General features: G+C 42.5%; 1 protein-coding gene across 2 annotated transcripts in view; it reads right to left on the bottom strand.

Annotated features, from left to right (window-relative positions):
* The window catches only part of JMJD1C (jumonji domain containing 1C), a 177067-nt gene that overhangs the window by 94305 nt on the left and 67300 nt on the right, over window positions 1-15462 (bottom strand). Inside the window, exon 1 of one of the 2 annotated variants that reach the window (XM_056107901.1) lies at window positions 2991-3113. The exons of the other annotated variant lie outside the window; for it this stretch is intronic. The gene's annotated coding sequence lies outside the window, so the exon portion shown is untranslated. Of the gene's footprint in view, window positions 1-2990; window positions 3114-15462 lie in introns of those variants that run through there. 2 annotated transcript variants of the gene reach the window in all.

The raw sequence follows: 15462 nt of genomic DNA, 5'->3' as shown, positions 1-15462 counted from the left end.
AAAACAAAAACAAAATCAACAAAACAATTTTCCTTAGACTGGGCAGGGTGTGGGAGCGACACAGGCAAAAGAAGCTGAATTAAATCAAAGCACTTTAGACATTTTTTTACTCTCACACTTCCAAATGGGAGTCACATTCAATAATTACTGTTGCAAAAACTTAGAAATGAAAATGAAATTCCACCATCTTGAAAGTATATAGTGACTTTATGATAAAAGAATCTAAATTTGGTCAATGGAATCAACAACCACCGAGTTCATCCAAGAAATCTTTCTTGCTACAGGGCAAAAAATTTGCTCGACCATTTGGATATAAACCAAACCTCTAGTCAAAGACAGCAAAACTCCTCTGGAGATCCCAAAACCATTGTGCTTCCCCTTCTCTTACTACTTTTTAAAGAAAAATAACTCCTGCTCATCACACAAATAAACGCTGGGGAAAAATTTTGTTTAAAGATTACTTTTAAAGCTTCAATTTTATTCATCATGGAATCTGTGAAAAGTTTATACCATCCAACACCATAAACTAAAAAATCTTTTCTAAATGGAAAGAACACGAGAAAATTCTGATAGCTCCACTTATTTTCAGTATCACGATCAGAAAATATAATCGCAGGAAGATCCACCCTCCTCATGACCTAGGACAGCACTATGTAACTGTCTTTTTTATTTGGGCGAGAAAGTAATGACATTTTCAAAATACAAACTACTCGAGTGTATTGCTGCTACTGCCAGTTAACAATTTCCACTTACCCAAGACTCAATTTCTAAAACTGTCATTGCATAAAATCCTATTGTTTAATGTAACAAATGATTAAAGTTTCTAAGAAACCAAAACGCTTTTAGATGTTAAAATGTCTGCCATTGTGTGACATAAAATATGTGCATTTTTTCATACTAAAACTCTGTGTTTAGTTAACTAGAAACACTGGCACCTTCTCAAGAGGACTTTTAATCCTTGAACTTTATCAAACGCTCTTACTTCTTTTCAAACAGTCCCATGTCAGGTCAGCTGGTGAAGGTTAACAAAAAGGTTCACAAAAGGTATTATCTAAGTTGCTAAAGATACAATTCAATTAAGTAGGTTTGAAAAAAAGAAGTAAAACCCCTGTCTGAGTGCTTCTTTCTTACGCAAATAATACAGGTGGTTTGCATTTCCTATGAGACCTAGCCATTTTATAATAAGAAAAACATTCTTGTGAAGAGAACCGCTCAGAACTGTTTTTAAAGTGGGGGAGGGGGAGGGGGGGGTCAGAGTTCTAAGGGTAAATTTCAACAGGACAGTTTATCATAATTTAAATTAGAATTATGGAGGATAAAGATTTCATTTCTAGGTTAAAATTAACTAAGATTTCTATTTGTAAAGTACCTAAAAGTCAGTAGTGGAATCTGGCTACCAAAATACCGAAAAAAAAAAAAAAGTTTATAATGCCATTCCTAATATATACTTACATACAAATGAAAGTACAAAGTATATAATGCTTCTTATAATTTATTTAGACTTAGAAATCTCAGGCATTTGCATTTTATTTTAAACTATCACTGTGTTCTAACCGAGTACTGACAGAAACATTAGTAGTTCTTAAAAAATGTTTCAATATGCACTGAATGATAACACTGAAAATGTGTGACTGTTCCTGCTTTATGGAAACACTTCAGACGCCACTTTGTTAAAATAAAATATATCCTGATTTTTTTTGAGTGGCAAGTAGCCTACGTAACTATTATTTTTGTTTCCACGCTGAACACATTTCAAAGGCAAATACTGTTAGCTTAGAGATAAAAATATTAAGGCAAAATGCGTCCTACAGCTTTGATGATGAATCTATTGTAAATACTGTATGTATGGGCCTACATACACAGGAATGTAAAGAAAGTAGAACTCATGCATAACTAAGCACTCCAATACTTTAAAGAGACATCATTCTATGAGGAACTTCCACAGCCTAAGGGGAAGCAGCGAGCTACCATCAGAAGAAAGTCAGCCGAACATGGCCCTAAGAAGAATCAACAATAGATAAAGGCCTTGAAAAGTCAATGAAAGGCACTAGTTAAAGAAAAAAAAAAAAGAGTATCGAAATTTAGAAAAAGTCGAATGGGTTAAGACTTCTTCTAAGGCCCTTTCAGGGTTAACAACACTTTAAAAATAGGTTGCAGCCAAAATAACCGCTGGGTCCAGGTCCTGCCTTTCTGCTAGGCCCTGCCATGCCACAGCCTGGTAGGAAGAATGCTCAGAACAACTGTATCCTGTTTGGGGCTCCGTGCTGCACCGCATTCCATTCACATGAGGAAGAGGCCAACAGATGAGCCCGCCTCGAAAAGAAACATTTTTAAAATAAACCAGCCACAGCGCTCGGCTACAGCTCAGCTGCTCAAGCAAACCACGCTGAACCTCACCGTTTAGCACTCTCAGACTTCACGCCCGCAGTTTCTAACCATCAGCAGTCAACACCGAGCATTTCTGCTCCAAGTTAAAGGAAAAAGCACGCTCATCAACTACGAACTGATGAAATCTTTACTAAAGGAAAACAGTGGCCAGCAAAGAAGATAAGGAACATTTTGGAAGTCAAGGTTTAGGGGTGGGGGGGGGGGGGAAAGGAGCGACTGAGAAGAACAAAGTCCACGCTCCCACCCAAGCAGCTCTACAGAAAAACATGATGCTGTGAGAAAACAACTGGGGGTGGGGACAGGAGTACAGCCCCCCACGAACAAGCCCGCAGGAAACAAGAATTCCAAAATCCCCACTTGGCCGAGAACATCCACGCGAAAAACCCACCCGAAAACAACTCGATCTTGAAACGCCAGTTTAAGGACGAGCCTTCTTACCAAACAAACCTCTTCCTCAACAAATGAAAGCCAAAGATTCTTGAAAACAATGACACTGAAACCAGACCTACACCGGCAATGACCTTAATTCCAAAGGTTGAGCAGCAAAACCAAATGTAAATTAAGACAAAGGAGCTAAGGAAGCAGGAAAACACAAGCCGTACTTGGTTCGAGAATTTCAAGGAGTCTTTAAATCTCAGAAATCCACCCCTCGGCCTCGAAGGTCAAGGAGCTCCGCGGCTGCTTCCATCTGGGTTCCGTGCGTCTCCCTGACCCAGGCCAACTCTCCCCAGCGCTCGACAGTCACAGGCGAAGGGCCTCGACCGGGCCCCGGAGCTCCGGCAGCGTCGGCGCCGCGTCGGCAGCAGCCGAGCCCCGCGCGCAGCGGCGGCTGAGCCCGCCCGGGCCCCCGCGGCCAAGGACGGTCCCTGCCGGCTCCGGCTCCCGCTCCGGCTCCGGCTCCGGCTCGGCCCCGCGGGGAGCAGGCTCACAGCGCGCTCTTTGTCATCGGCAGCGCGGCCCAGCGACGGGAAGCCCGCGGCGGGCACTACCGCATCCTCGATCTGGGTCAGCACCGGCCGCCGAGGTCGCTTACATAACCGCGCGGCGCTCGGAGCGGCGCCGGCAGCCACCCGTCCGCGGAGCGCGCGCTCCCCGCCGCCGCCTGCGTGGAAACGCGCCGTGGCGGCCCCGCGGCGCAGACGCCCAGATGGGAGCGAGCGTGAGGGCACCGAGAGAAGGAAGAGGCGGTGCTCTGTAAACTGTAACTAATCCCCGTCACAGGTGCTGATGGAGTCACTTCCAGCACGAGTCACATTACTGGCGATTACTCATTTGGCCGCGGCCATAGAGGCTGGCTCAGGATCCTAACAACAGACAAAGGCAGGCTGGCGGCGAGACGGAGAGCCCGAGTTGACTGTCTCCCTCGCAAGGCGAATGCAAATAGAAAGTTTCTGCTTTCCACATCTACCCAGGCCAGGCATGCAGAAAACAAGCGACACGTCTTGCTCAAGTTGGCGAAAAATGAAGCGCACTTTTACCCACTGAATTTTTCAAGAAAAGTACTTTTGATCTTATGCTCTCCTTTCAAAATGTACCAATGTAGAAAAGTCCTCGGAAAAATTTTACATGTTTAACAGAGCAACAGTTTGAAATTTAATGACATCGTCACCGATCTCGAATGCAAACCAAAAAATACGTGTAAAAAAGTTTATTTCAGCAGATTTTTAAAAAATATTCTGAAGGTTTCTCTTTTAAAAACATTAAAAAAATCTTGATCTACGGTCAGAGCAATAGCAAGAAGGGCACTTGTCTTGCAAGCAGCAGACCAAGGTTTGATCCCTGGCACCACATATGGTCCCCTGACCACTGCAGAGTCTGGTCCTCCCCCCCCCCCCCCCGAAAAAAACCCCAAATTAATCCTGTCATAAAGAACTGTAATCTCAAAGTCTAAAATTTTTTTTCTGGGTTACCTAGTATGTTCTTAATTTCTTTCTGAACTCTAGAATTGAACTGGCTCATCCAGCAGTCACTAAACACATGTCAACTGAGCACCTGAAATGCGATTAGTCTCAACTGAGAATATACACTATACATGAATTTTTTTTAAAAGGATGAACCCAGTAAGGGTTCTCTGTAAACATGTAAGTCCTACCCATTGTACTATCATTCCGACTACTTACATCACATTTTGAATAAATTTTATAACCACCGCAATATGACTGACAATTCTTCCAAGAATGACCTTAATACTTCACAGGGTTCACCTCAGAGTGTAACAAATTCGTGCCTGACTATATATAAAATGAGCACTAAAAGCAGCTATCTTGGGACCAGAGAGAGTAGTGAGCGAAGCATTTGCCTTATATGCAGTAAACCTGTTCAATCTCTGGGCATCACGTATGGTCACCTGAGCACTGCCAGGAATGATCTGCAGCACAAAGACAGAGTAAGCCCTGAGCACAGCCAGATGTGGTCCCTGACAAAAACAAAACACAAAAACTAAAACAGCTGTCTTGGGACCATGGAGATAACTGCTTGCCTTGCACAGCATAGGGTCCCCTGAGCATCATCAGGAAGGATCCCTGAGCACAGTCGGGAATAAGCCCTGAGTATCGCAAGATAGAGCTCAAAATAAATACATACATTTTTAAAAAAAACACCCTCTTTGTCCTTCAGGTTCTATCAATTTCCTCAGAAACAAATAGTACAAAGAACAGCTCATAGCCAACAATTTATCACAATATTAAAATATGCTTACTAATACTAGTCAACGTCAACAAAAATATTAGTAACTATTTCATATTTCATCATAGTTGAATCTTAATGTTTCTCTGTTATTTTGATGAAAAAACATAGGGGCCATTGCTCACAGAATGAGTGCTTGCTTGCATGCCTGTGACCAGTTATAACTCTTGTACATATCACTGAGTGATACTGACTATGATGGTAAATTCTTGGCACTGTTACCAATGTAACTGGTAGCACCCCACCACATGTTCCTCCTCCCACTATGGTAATAACTTTAAAGTCAAGACGATATAAATGAAGATGCAGAAAAGTGCAATTAATTGAAAACTACACATCTTACAATATTTAAGTTGGGTCTAAAAGTTTTATTTGGGCAGCATTCCCAGTGGTGATCAGGGGCTACTACTCGTGGTCTGTGACGGGGAGGGATGGTGGCGGTGTCAGTCCTAGCAGTGCTCAGGGGGTCACACAATGACTAGGATTCAACCGAGATCTCTATAATGCAAAACATGCGCTCAGGGACAGGACTGAGTACAGCAAGTAGGGCATTTGCCTTGCACACGGCCAACCTGGGTTCAATACCTGGCACTCCATATGGTCCCCTAAACCTGAGTGCAGATTAGGAGTAAGCCTTGAGCACACCTGGCAAAGACCCAAAAAACACAAACCAAAGCCCAAACATGTGCTCAGCCCTTGAGTTCTCTCTTCAATTGGGGGGGGGGGGGTGTTTAGCTTGGGGCCACCTGCTGGTGCTCAAAGCCTACTCCTGGATCTCTTTGTTCAGGGATCACTCCTGGCAGGCTTAGGAGACAATTATGAGGTGCTGTGGACCATACCCAAGCTAGTCCAAGCCAGGCAAGCACCTTTCCTGTTGTACCATCTTTTCAGTCCTCACATTTAAAAAAACGTATTGCCCTTTTTCTATAGTGAATTTCTAGTACAAACAAAACCAACAGAGAAACCATTTGATATCGAGCATAAGTTGCTTAGGTTCCTTAGATTCTTTTGGGTTCTTAAAGGCTTTGTAATTTCACCTTTCAAAAAGCAAAAAGCACCACTTTGAAAAGAGCAGTCCTTCAGTCTTTTACGCTGACGGTTCTTGTAGCTTACAGCTTTCTTACTGTCTTTAGGAAGTGAAGGAGTACTGTTAATTTTTCTTTCCTTACTGCTGTATTTTGTGATTGTTGTTGTTTGTGGGGCTTGGGGGGAAGGAAAGGTTTTTTTCTGGCCTCTAAACCAGGTTAGAGGAGGAAGAGGAAACTACTTCAGTTACTGCCCAGAAATACACATCTCTGACTTCCTTCCTTTTTAGATGGTTTCTAGGTTACGAGCTGAATAAATCAACAGAGGTGAGAAAGCAAACAGAGCCTCTTATGAAAGGAAAGCAACACTAGGCCATGCTAAGAAAATCTGTTCCTTCTAATATACACTTAAGAGCCTTGTATTTGTAATTAAGGTTAAAATTTAGTGTCAACCAAGTAAATTTCTCTTACTGAGTAACAAGGGAGGAAAGACACCCTGATCTTCCCTTGTTACGCAGAGCTGGAAGTTCTATTCTTAAGAGACAAAGCAGTTATTGAAATTCTGAATTAATATAGGTTTTTAAAGATAAAACCTTTTTTGTTAGTTCACAGGATCTTTTCTATGAAGTTTCTATTTCGCTTTAATCAAATGACAGTGAGAACCTGAACAGTAAAACTGAGCAATCCTGTTACCTTGTTTATCTGGTAAGGGACTTGATTTGTCATCTATAGACCGATTACGGCTTATCAAAAGTACTGCATGATGACAAGTTGAACAGAACATGGATTTAGGTTTTTAAGTTTCCAGTTTGTGAGCCACAGCTAGTGGTACACAGGAGCCACTCACAGTGCAGTGCTTTGCAGGTCGGCTTATGGTGGTGTTCAGGGGACCTCCAGCACAAGATGGCATTCATCCTAGCATCTCTCCCTAGCCCAATACACTAGTGTCGCATGTGACTATTACAGAAAGTGAAAGGTACCCTACTATTGGGTCAATCTAAACTTTCGTTATAAACACCACCCCCAAATTTTAAGTTCTATAGTCTATTAAAAAAAAAGTGTTAAACATTTTGGTTCCATTTGTTTTGGAACAAGAAAGGTAAATCCATCAACTTTATAAATATAAAGGTTGAAACAAGTATACTTCCCCAAGTAAGCAGATTTTAAAAGTAGCTGTATAAATTCAATGAACTAGCATTATATGTACATTTTAGACACAGGAAGGGAAAGACGGCGGTTTACTAACAAGAGTTAAGATTTTTTCAGGGAATTGTTTTGGTTCTGGATCACACCCAATGGCGTTCAGAAAGCTCTGGGGAGCTTGTCTCTGTGCTCAATGAGTACTCCTGGAAGTGCTTAAGGGACCATTAGAGCACCCCCATGTACTATCTGTGTTCTCTCTTCAGCCCCCAAACATGATCGGTTTGACACCGCCTTATATGAAAGCGAACTAGAGTTTTCTATAACAATCTCCTCATGATAGGAACCTACAGTTTCTTTCCTGGGCCAAAGGGTAGCCTAATGAGCAGGAGTATCTGGTTTGCAGTCAAGGATCCTGGGTGTGAGACTGACGTGGTTCCCAAACCTACACAAGGAGTGAACCCTGAGTAATGAGTGACCTCTGATCACTCACTGAGTTTGATATGGCCCCAAACAAAACAATCAAGTATGCAACACACATACTGAAATGTGTTTATAATGACAGTTCACACACTCATTCAATCAATATGAGATACCATTTACTATCTACGGGCCACGAATTATTAAAGAGCCAAGTACTATTTCTGGCCCTTTGACAGCAAAAGAAAAGGCAACCAAAGATCTACCACAGCACAGACATCTTAATAATAATAACAACTTGAAAATAACTATTTTCCCCCTCTACAACTTAATAGGTATGCACTATTAAGATGAACATTTTTTCAATTATGATATCAATAATTTCGAACTATATCTGGTTCTAAATGTTCACCTATTGGGGATGTGGGGGATGTCTTTGGAAGCAGAGTTTAGGAATGACAGGGGATCACAGTTGATGATGTGTGGCCTGGTGATGCCTGGGCCCAGCTGCGTCAGGACCAACAGGGTTATCCCAGAATTGTTCGGGGGACCATAAGATGGTGGGAATCAAGCCTGGGACATTCATGTGCTAGGAATACACTCCAGCCCTTCATTATTTCTCTGTTCTTTACTTTCTTCTAAACAGTATTTCATACTGAAATTAGGACAGTCATTTGCATTTAATCATTAAAGGAAGTATTTATATTTATTTATAAGTTATGCGTTTTTTTCTTATTTGTTATTTGGGGTCACACGTGGCTGTACTTATAGGCTACTCTCAGTTCATTTCTCAGGATCAATTCCTGTGTGGCTTGGGGAGATCATGCCCTCCATGGAATTGAATCATGCTTATACTACCACTCTAGTCCCCATAATTCTTCTAGGATTACTGAAAGCAGTAGTTCTTCAGAGGCAGACACCTCAAAAGTCAGTAATACTGTGATAATGCTTCTTGGTGAACTTAGTTTCCCCTGCTTTCATATATAGTTTCCATTTTTTGTGCCACACCTAGTACTGCTTAAGAGATCATCAAGTTCCAGAAATCAAAACTGGTCTCCCACATGCAAAGCATGCATGCCAGTTCTTTGGGCTCTCTCTAGCACTGATTACTTGATACTTTCCCTTTATACATCAGAAAAATGACTTTTGCTGCTTGTTTTTGGGCCACATCCAGTGAAGCTCATGCGGGGATTATTCCTGTTTCTGTGCTCACTCCTGGTCATGCTCCAGAGATCAGATGTCAGGCCTGGAATAAAACTGGGTGAGTCAAGTGAAGGGTAGCACTGTAGCACTATCCTCCCACTGTCCATTGATTTGCTCGAACGGGCACCAGTAACGTCTCCATTGTGAGACTTCTTGTTACTGCTTTTGGCATATCGAATACGCCACGGGGAGCTTGCCAAGCTCTGCCGTGAGGGCAGGATACTCTCGGGAGCTTGCTGGGCTCTCCAAGAGGGTCGGAGGAATCGAACCTGGGGTGGCGGCGTGCAAGGCAAGCCTTACCCGCTGTGCTATCGCTCGTGCCTTAATCCCTAGACTGTATCTTTCAAGTCCAAATTATAAAGCCATTTATGCAAAAAAACCACGTACCTAAGAGCCAGAGATTTACTATTGGTGAATGACTATTTGACTTGCATATGAGCTTGATATATACCAATATACCATGGGTTGCAAAAAATGTTTCAAGTGTAAAGTGGTCACAAGTAAAAAAAAAGAAGGCCCATTTTGACCTAATTTCATATGCACTAAAATTTATTGCATATGAATAATACTGTTGTTTTACTGTCTTTTAGTTTTGGTTGGGACAGGGTGTCAGTCGGGCTGGAGCAAAAGCACAGCGGCAGGGTATTTGCCTTGCGCAGCCAGCCCTGCCGAGCTGGGTTCGATTCCTCTGCCCCTCGGAGAGCCCGGCAAGCTACTGAGAGTACCTCGCCCGCATGGCAAAGCCTGGCAAGCTTCCCGTGACGTACTCAATATGCCAAACACAGTAACAACAAGTCTCAAAAAAAAAAAAATGGAGACGTTACTGGGCCCGCTCAAGCAAACTGATGAACAACGGGAGGACAGTGACAGTGTGTCAGTTATTTTGTAGTTTAACTCCTGGTTCTGTGCTCAGGGGACATATGCAGTATCAAGGTCCAAACCAGGGCCAGACAAGCGCAAGGTAAGTGCCTTCACCCTGTACAACAACCCTATTTTTCTTCTCAGTCATGGGTCACTGACGTAGTATTTTCATTTTTTTCCCTGAAGGGGAGGTAGGGAAGACAGATGGATCACTTTGGAGGTCTATTCCTATTTCTGGCTATATGCTCAGGAGTACTTCTGGCAGTGTTTAGGGGAATAAATGTGGTGTTGTGGATTTAAACAGGGTCGGCCTCATGCACTGCAACTGAAGTGCCTCCTATACTATCTCGCAGGCCTCCAGAGTAGCACTTCTTCATTTCCTTTAAAGAACTTTTCCTTCTATAACTTGGCAACACTTCTGGTGCAAGAGGGATAGTTTTTCTCCTAATAAGAATTCCACAAAAAATGCTTTCCCTTACTAAATTTAATTATTCCAGCTTTGATTTGAAGTGGGAACTGCGATGATTTCACTTGAACACTAAGATGTCACTATAACTGACCTATATTTAGTATTATTTTGTCTAGAGGAATATGGATGCCTGAGGAGACGGAGAAATAAGGAACAGCTGGCTGCTGAAGTGAGCGGAATAAACAACGAAGTCTGCAATAGATGCAGTTCATAACTGCTCAAGACAACAGAAATAATCTATGACAAGGAAGTTTAAAACACTGTGATAATTATAAGGTATTTAGAAATTAAAAAAAAAAACTCTTACTGACAGGAGTGATAGCACAGCAGGAAGGGCGTCTGCCTTGCACGCGGCCGACCAGGATTCAATTCTTCCATCCTGGGTTCGATTCCTCCATCCCTCTTGCCAGAGAACCTGGCAAGCTACCGAGAGTATCCCGCCTGCAGGGCAAGCCTGGCAAGCTTCCCGTGGCATATGCCAAAAACAGTAACAACAAGTCTCACGATGGAGACATTACTAGTGTCCATTCAAGCAAATTGATAAACAACGGGAGGACAGTGCTACAGCGCTACCAAAAATTTACTTTGGAAAACTGCTCATTCTTCAGGTGAGGTGGGGGAGAGGGAGCTATCTGAACTAACTTCACATACCAAAAAAATTTTCTTTTTCGTTTTTGGGCCACACCTGGCGATACTCAGGGATCACTTCTGATGGCTCTGGAGACCATATGTGGTACTGGGAATTGAACCTGGGTGTGAAAGGCAAGTGTCCTACCAGCTATACATTACTCTTGCTTCCACATGCTAAAATATTAAATTCGAATACTTGAGGGTTAGTGAAGAAAAAGCTGTTTGGTGATATGCTGAAATACTTAAAGATAACTTTGGAAATAGCACAAAAGACTGGAGCAATGCTTTCCGTGCTGATTTCTGCATTTGACCCCCCCCCCCCACGCCCAACACTGTACTGTCCCCAAGCACCAAGCCAAGATTAGTCTCCAAACAATGCTTGATGTGGTTCATAAGTCAAAATGATGGGCCAGAGCAATAGTACAGCAAGTACAATGCTTGCCTTACTCATAGCTGATACAGGATCAATCCCCAGCACCATATACAGTTCCGAGCCCACCAGAAGTGACCCCTGAGCACTAAGCCAGGAATATTCCCTGAGCACTACTGTGATACAAAAGAAAATTTTTTATTCAAAATAACAATTTAAAATGTTTTGACTTCCTAAAGTTATCAAGTAGTTAAAGTAGATTTAGAAAGCAGCAATGCAGCTTCTCAAAAAGGGAATAAGGCCCAAATAATTCTATCAATACTATCAAAAGGTAGTTTCCCCTTGATGCTTAAAAAGATGAGAATTTCAGTCACTGATATTCTTTACTTTCTACTCACAGTATTAAGAGTGAAAAGGAAGTACCTCAAGATGTGAAGAGACAAGATGTGTAGTCAATACTTAACAAAAGATCTTAAATTTGATTAAAACTGCCTGTGCTGCAGCAAGAAAATACCAAGTCATATAAACTATGCAACAGTTATATATACTTAGGTCGAGAAATCAACATGATGAATGACCTGGCTCCTGAGTTACGCCTGAGGAAGAGAGCGGCTTGGAATGCCTTCAGGAGCGCTGAAGAAATAACTAAGAGGACAAAGTACCTCCAGCTCCGAGCACATCTCTTCGATTCCACTGTTCTTCCTGCATTAACATATGCCTCAGAGACCTGGGCCCTATGAAAACAGGATGAGAATGCTATTCGGGTCTCCCGAAGAGGAATCGAAAGAACTATGCTTGGAGTATCACGCTTCATTCAAATGAGAGATAGAATCCAGAGATCCGATCTCCGTCAACGCTCAAGAATCAGGGACACTGTCTCATTTACCAAGCATCAAAAATCAGATGAACTGGTCACGTAATGAGATTTAGAGACGACCGCTGGACTAGAGCCATTACTGACTGGATTCCACGGGACGTCAAAAGATCACGTGAATGCCCACCTACAAGATGGTCAGCCTTCTTCGTCAAGACCCTGAATAATCGGTTTGAGGTTGCATGTTCCTAGTACGAGCAGATGCCATTGGGCTACGCTAGCATGCAACAGGGATGAATGGAGACGTTACTGGCAACCGCTAGAGTAAATCAATGAATAACGGGGGATCAAGTGATCAAGTGATAAACTATTAATTAAGACAGTGGTAAAGGCAGGTGACAGCCCAAAATTATAGTTGGTTTTTTTTTTCTTAAATCATGCCAATTATAGCAGTCGGGGAGGGGGAGAGACTAAAGGCCAAACCTGTGACACTCTGGGGGAGGGGTGAGGAAATTTCATTCTTTCTACAAATATTCACAGAGATGCTTGGCTAGGGGAGAAGAGCTTGATGGCTCAGTGCTGAGTCTTGGCTTCATGCCAGGGAGAATACCCCAAACCCCAGTAATATGGTCACTCAGTGGTGTCTAGGGCAGCATTTAGCAGTACTGGAAGGTAAAGGAAGAATATGCATGACCAATGATCAAACTCACGGCATGCTGACAGAATGTGTTCTACAAATGAGCTCTCTTTCTCTCTGGCCTATATGATTTTTACCATCTAAAAAGTTTATTCTATGTTATAATAGAAGGTCCCAGTTTTAGAAAAATATCACTATCACTGTATCACTGTGGTCCCATTGTCCATCGATTTGCTTGAGCGGGTGCCAGTAACGTCTCCATTCATCCCAGCATTGAGATTTTAGCAGCCTCTCCTGACTTATCCTCCCCAATGCTCTTTCAGGGTCAGGGGAATGAGACCCATTACTGTTACTATTTGTGGCAGATAGAATACACCACGAGGAGCTTGCCAGGCTCTGCTGTCCGGGCGAGATACTTTTGGTATATTTAGAAAAATATATTCAAATTAATGATTCAGTAACTACATGTTATTAGTCATTAAATATTCACTCAGTTATCAAGTATTTGTGAAGTATACCTATAATATATACAGTATTATATATGGCAAAGACGTTCAACCAGGATGAGAGAACTGAATGCAGCTGATCCTGGATTGAAGTTCCACATATGGCCTTTGGTGCATTGCCAGGAGAGACCCCTGAGCACAGAGGCAGGAGTCTAAGTCCTGAGCACTGCCAGATGTGCCCCCAAACCAAACAACAACCAACAAAAGACATCTATCCAAATAACAACAAAATAATTTACTGCTGTGTAATGAAATGTAATAAGAGTAAATGTTAAATCTACAATTTAGGCTCCAAAAAGCTACCAGTTAAGTATGGTGCAACACACACTCCCACCCAGTCCCTCATGGGCACACATTAGTATAATATGTGGCAAAACTTGCTTGGCAGCTTTTGATGTAAAAAAGGATTAGGGAGTTTCATTCATTCTAGAAATATTCACTGGAATATCTCAAACATGTTAAGCACTGTCTCAGAGAGTATGGATGTTACAAAGATGAAGCGAAACAGAAATTCAGTGTATGCTAAAAATCTCCTGTGATGTGAACATTCAAACGATGACTGTCCCAAATATGTTCTGTCCAAATATACTGAGATCATTCTAAATGAAAACTAAAGGCATCTTATTCAGAAGGCATGAGAATATAAACAAAATCAGATGATTTGTATAATAAAGGATTGTCTATAATCAAGTCATGTAAGGATTGGTTAGAAACCTTGGCAATAGTTAACCAAAGGTCTTGATTATGTGTTAATAAATTAAAACTGAGGTGGGCGGGCGGCCTGGCGGAACTCAGGCAGGTTTTCCCCAAAGTCTCCTCTGGCTGTGGCTGCTGGGGGGGGAGAGGGGGGGCGGCGGCGGGGGTGGCGGAGGAGGGGGGGGGTTCGAACCCCAGATCCCATATGATCCCCAGAGCACCACCAGGAGAGCAAGGAGTAACCCCTCAGCACGACCAGGTGTTATCCCCAAATTAAAAACCAAACAAAGCAAAACAAAAAACCAAAAAAAAAAAAAAGGCAACAGAGTTAATTCTAGACAGTCTTTTTAAATTATTTAAAATATTACAGCAGATAAAGCACTTGCCTTGCACATGGCCAACCTGAACTCTACCCCCAGAATAGTATATGGTCCCCAGAGCATCACCAGGAGATTCCTGAGTGCGGAGCCAGGATCAGACCCAGAGCATTACCAGGTGAAGCCTCAAATCGTGACAAAACCAAACAAAAAATCTGAGAAACAGGACTGGGGAGAGGGTGTTTGCCCTACAGAGGCAGTTGACCTAGGTTGGATCCCCAGCACCCTATGTGATCGATCCCCTGAACCTACCAAGAGTAATCCCTGTCCAGAGCCAGAATAATTTCTAAGTACCACCAGATGTAGCCCCAAAACCAATATACTTGCCTTGCACAGCTAACCCAAGTTTCATCCCCCAGCACTAAATATGACCCACAAAGCCTCTCCAGGTGTGATCCTTGAGCAGAGTCCTGGGTGGTGACTAAAAAGAAAAAATAAGGGGGGGGGGAGTGTGAATGACAGCTGAGAGCTGGAAGGCATACAGTTTAAAGGGTCCGAGTATATGCTTTGCAGGCAGGACCCCTGGGTTGAAATGCCCGGTATGCATGGAGCCACTAACCTCTACCCTCAACACTGCTGGGTGTAGTCCATTAAAAAAATAAATAAAAAATAATAACAACAATAAATAAGTTTTGTTTCTTAGGAAAAAAAGAACTATTACAGATTGAATCAAATTTTCAAGTGAGTCCATGAAAAAAAAAAGATTTACAAAAATGTCTTAAAAAAATAAGGTGCAGGGGCTGGAGCAATAGCACAGCGGGTAAGGCATTTGCCTTGTATGTGTCCAACCCGGGTTCGATTCCCAGCATCCCATATGGTCCCCTGAGCACTGCCAGGGGTAATTCCTGAGTGCAGAGACAGAAGCAACTCCTGAGCATTACCGGGTGTGGCCCAAAAAGCAAAAAGACGGGAAATAAAGGATCAAAAGGGAAAAAAAATTTAAAAAAAAAATAAGGTGCAATATATAGAAATTATGTATAGATTTTGGTTCAAGTTAGGAAAATAGTAATATAGTAATAATTTCCACTGCCCAGGGGCAGTAGAGACAGTACTGAGGCAGGGCATTTACCTTGCACACAGCTCATAGTTTTAACCCCTGAACCCTATAAGTTTCCCCAAGCCTGCAGGAATGATCAGAGGGCAGAATCAGGAGTCAGTCAGTCCTAAGCACCACCGGGTATGTTCTCAAAACAAAACACTGTAGCACTGTCCTTCAGGCCCTTAAGTAAGGTCTCCATTGT

Source organism: Sorex fumeus, unplaced genomic scaffold (genome assembly GCF_029834395.1).
Source record: "Sorex fumeus unplaced genomic scaffold, SorFum_2.1 ptg000183l, whole genome shotgun sequence".
Lineage (NCBI taxonomy): Eukaryota > Metazoa > Chordata > Mammalia > Eulipotyphla > Soricidae > Sorex > Sorex fumeus.
The sequence above is the reverse complement of the archived record's forward strand: the minus strand, read 5'-3'. Positions and strand labels throughout refer to the sequence as shown.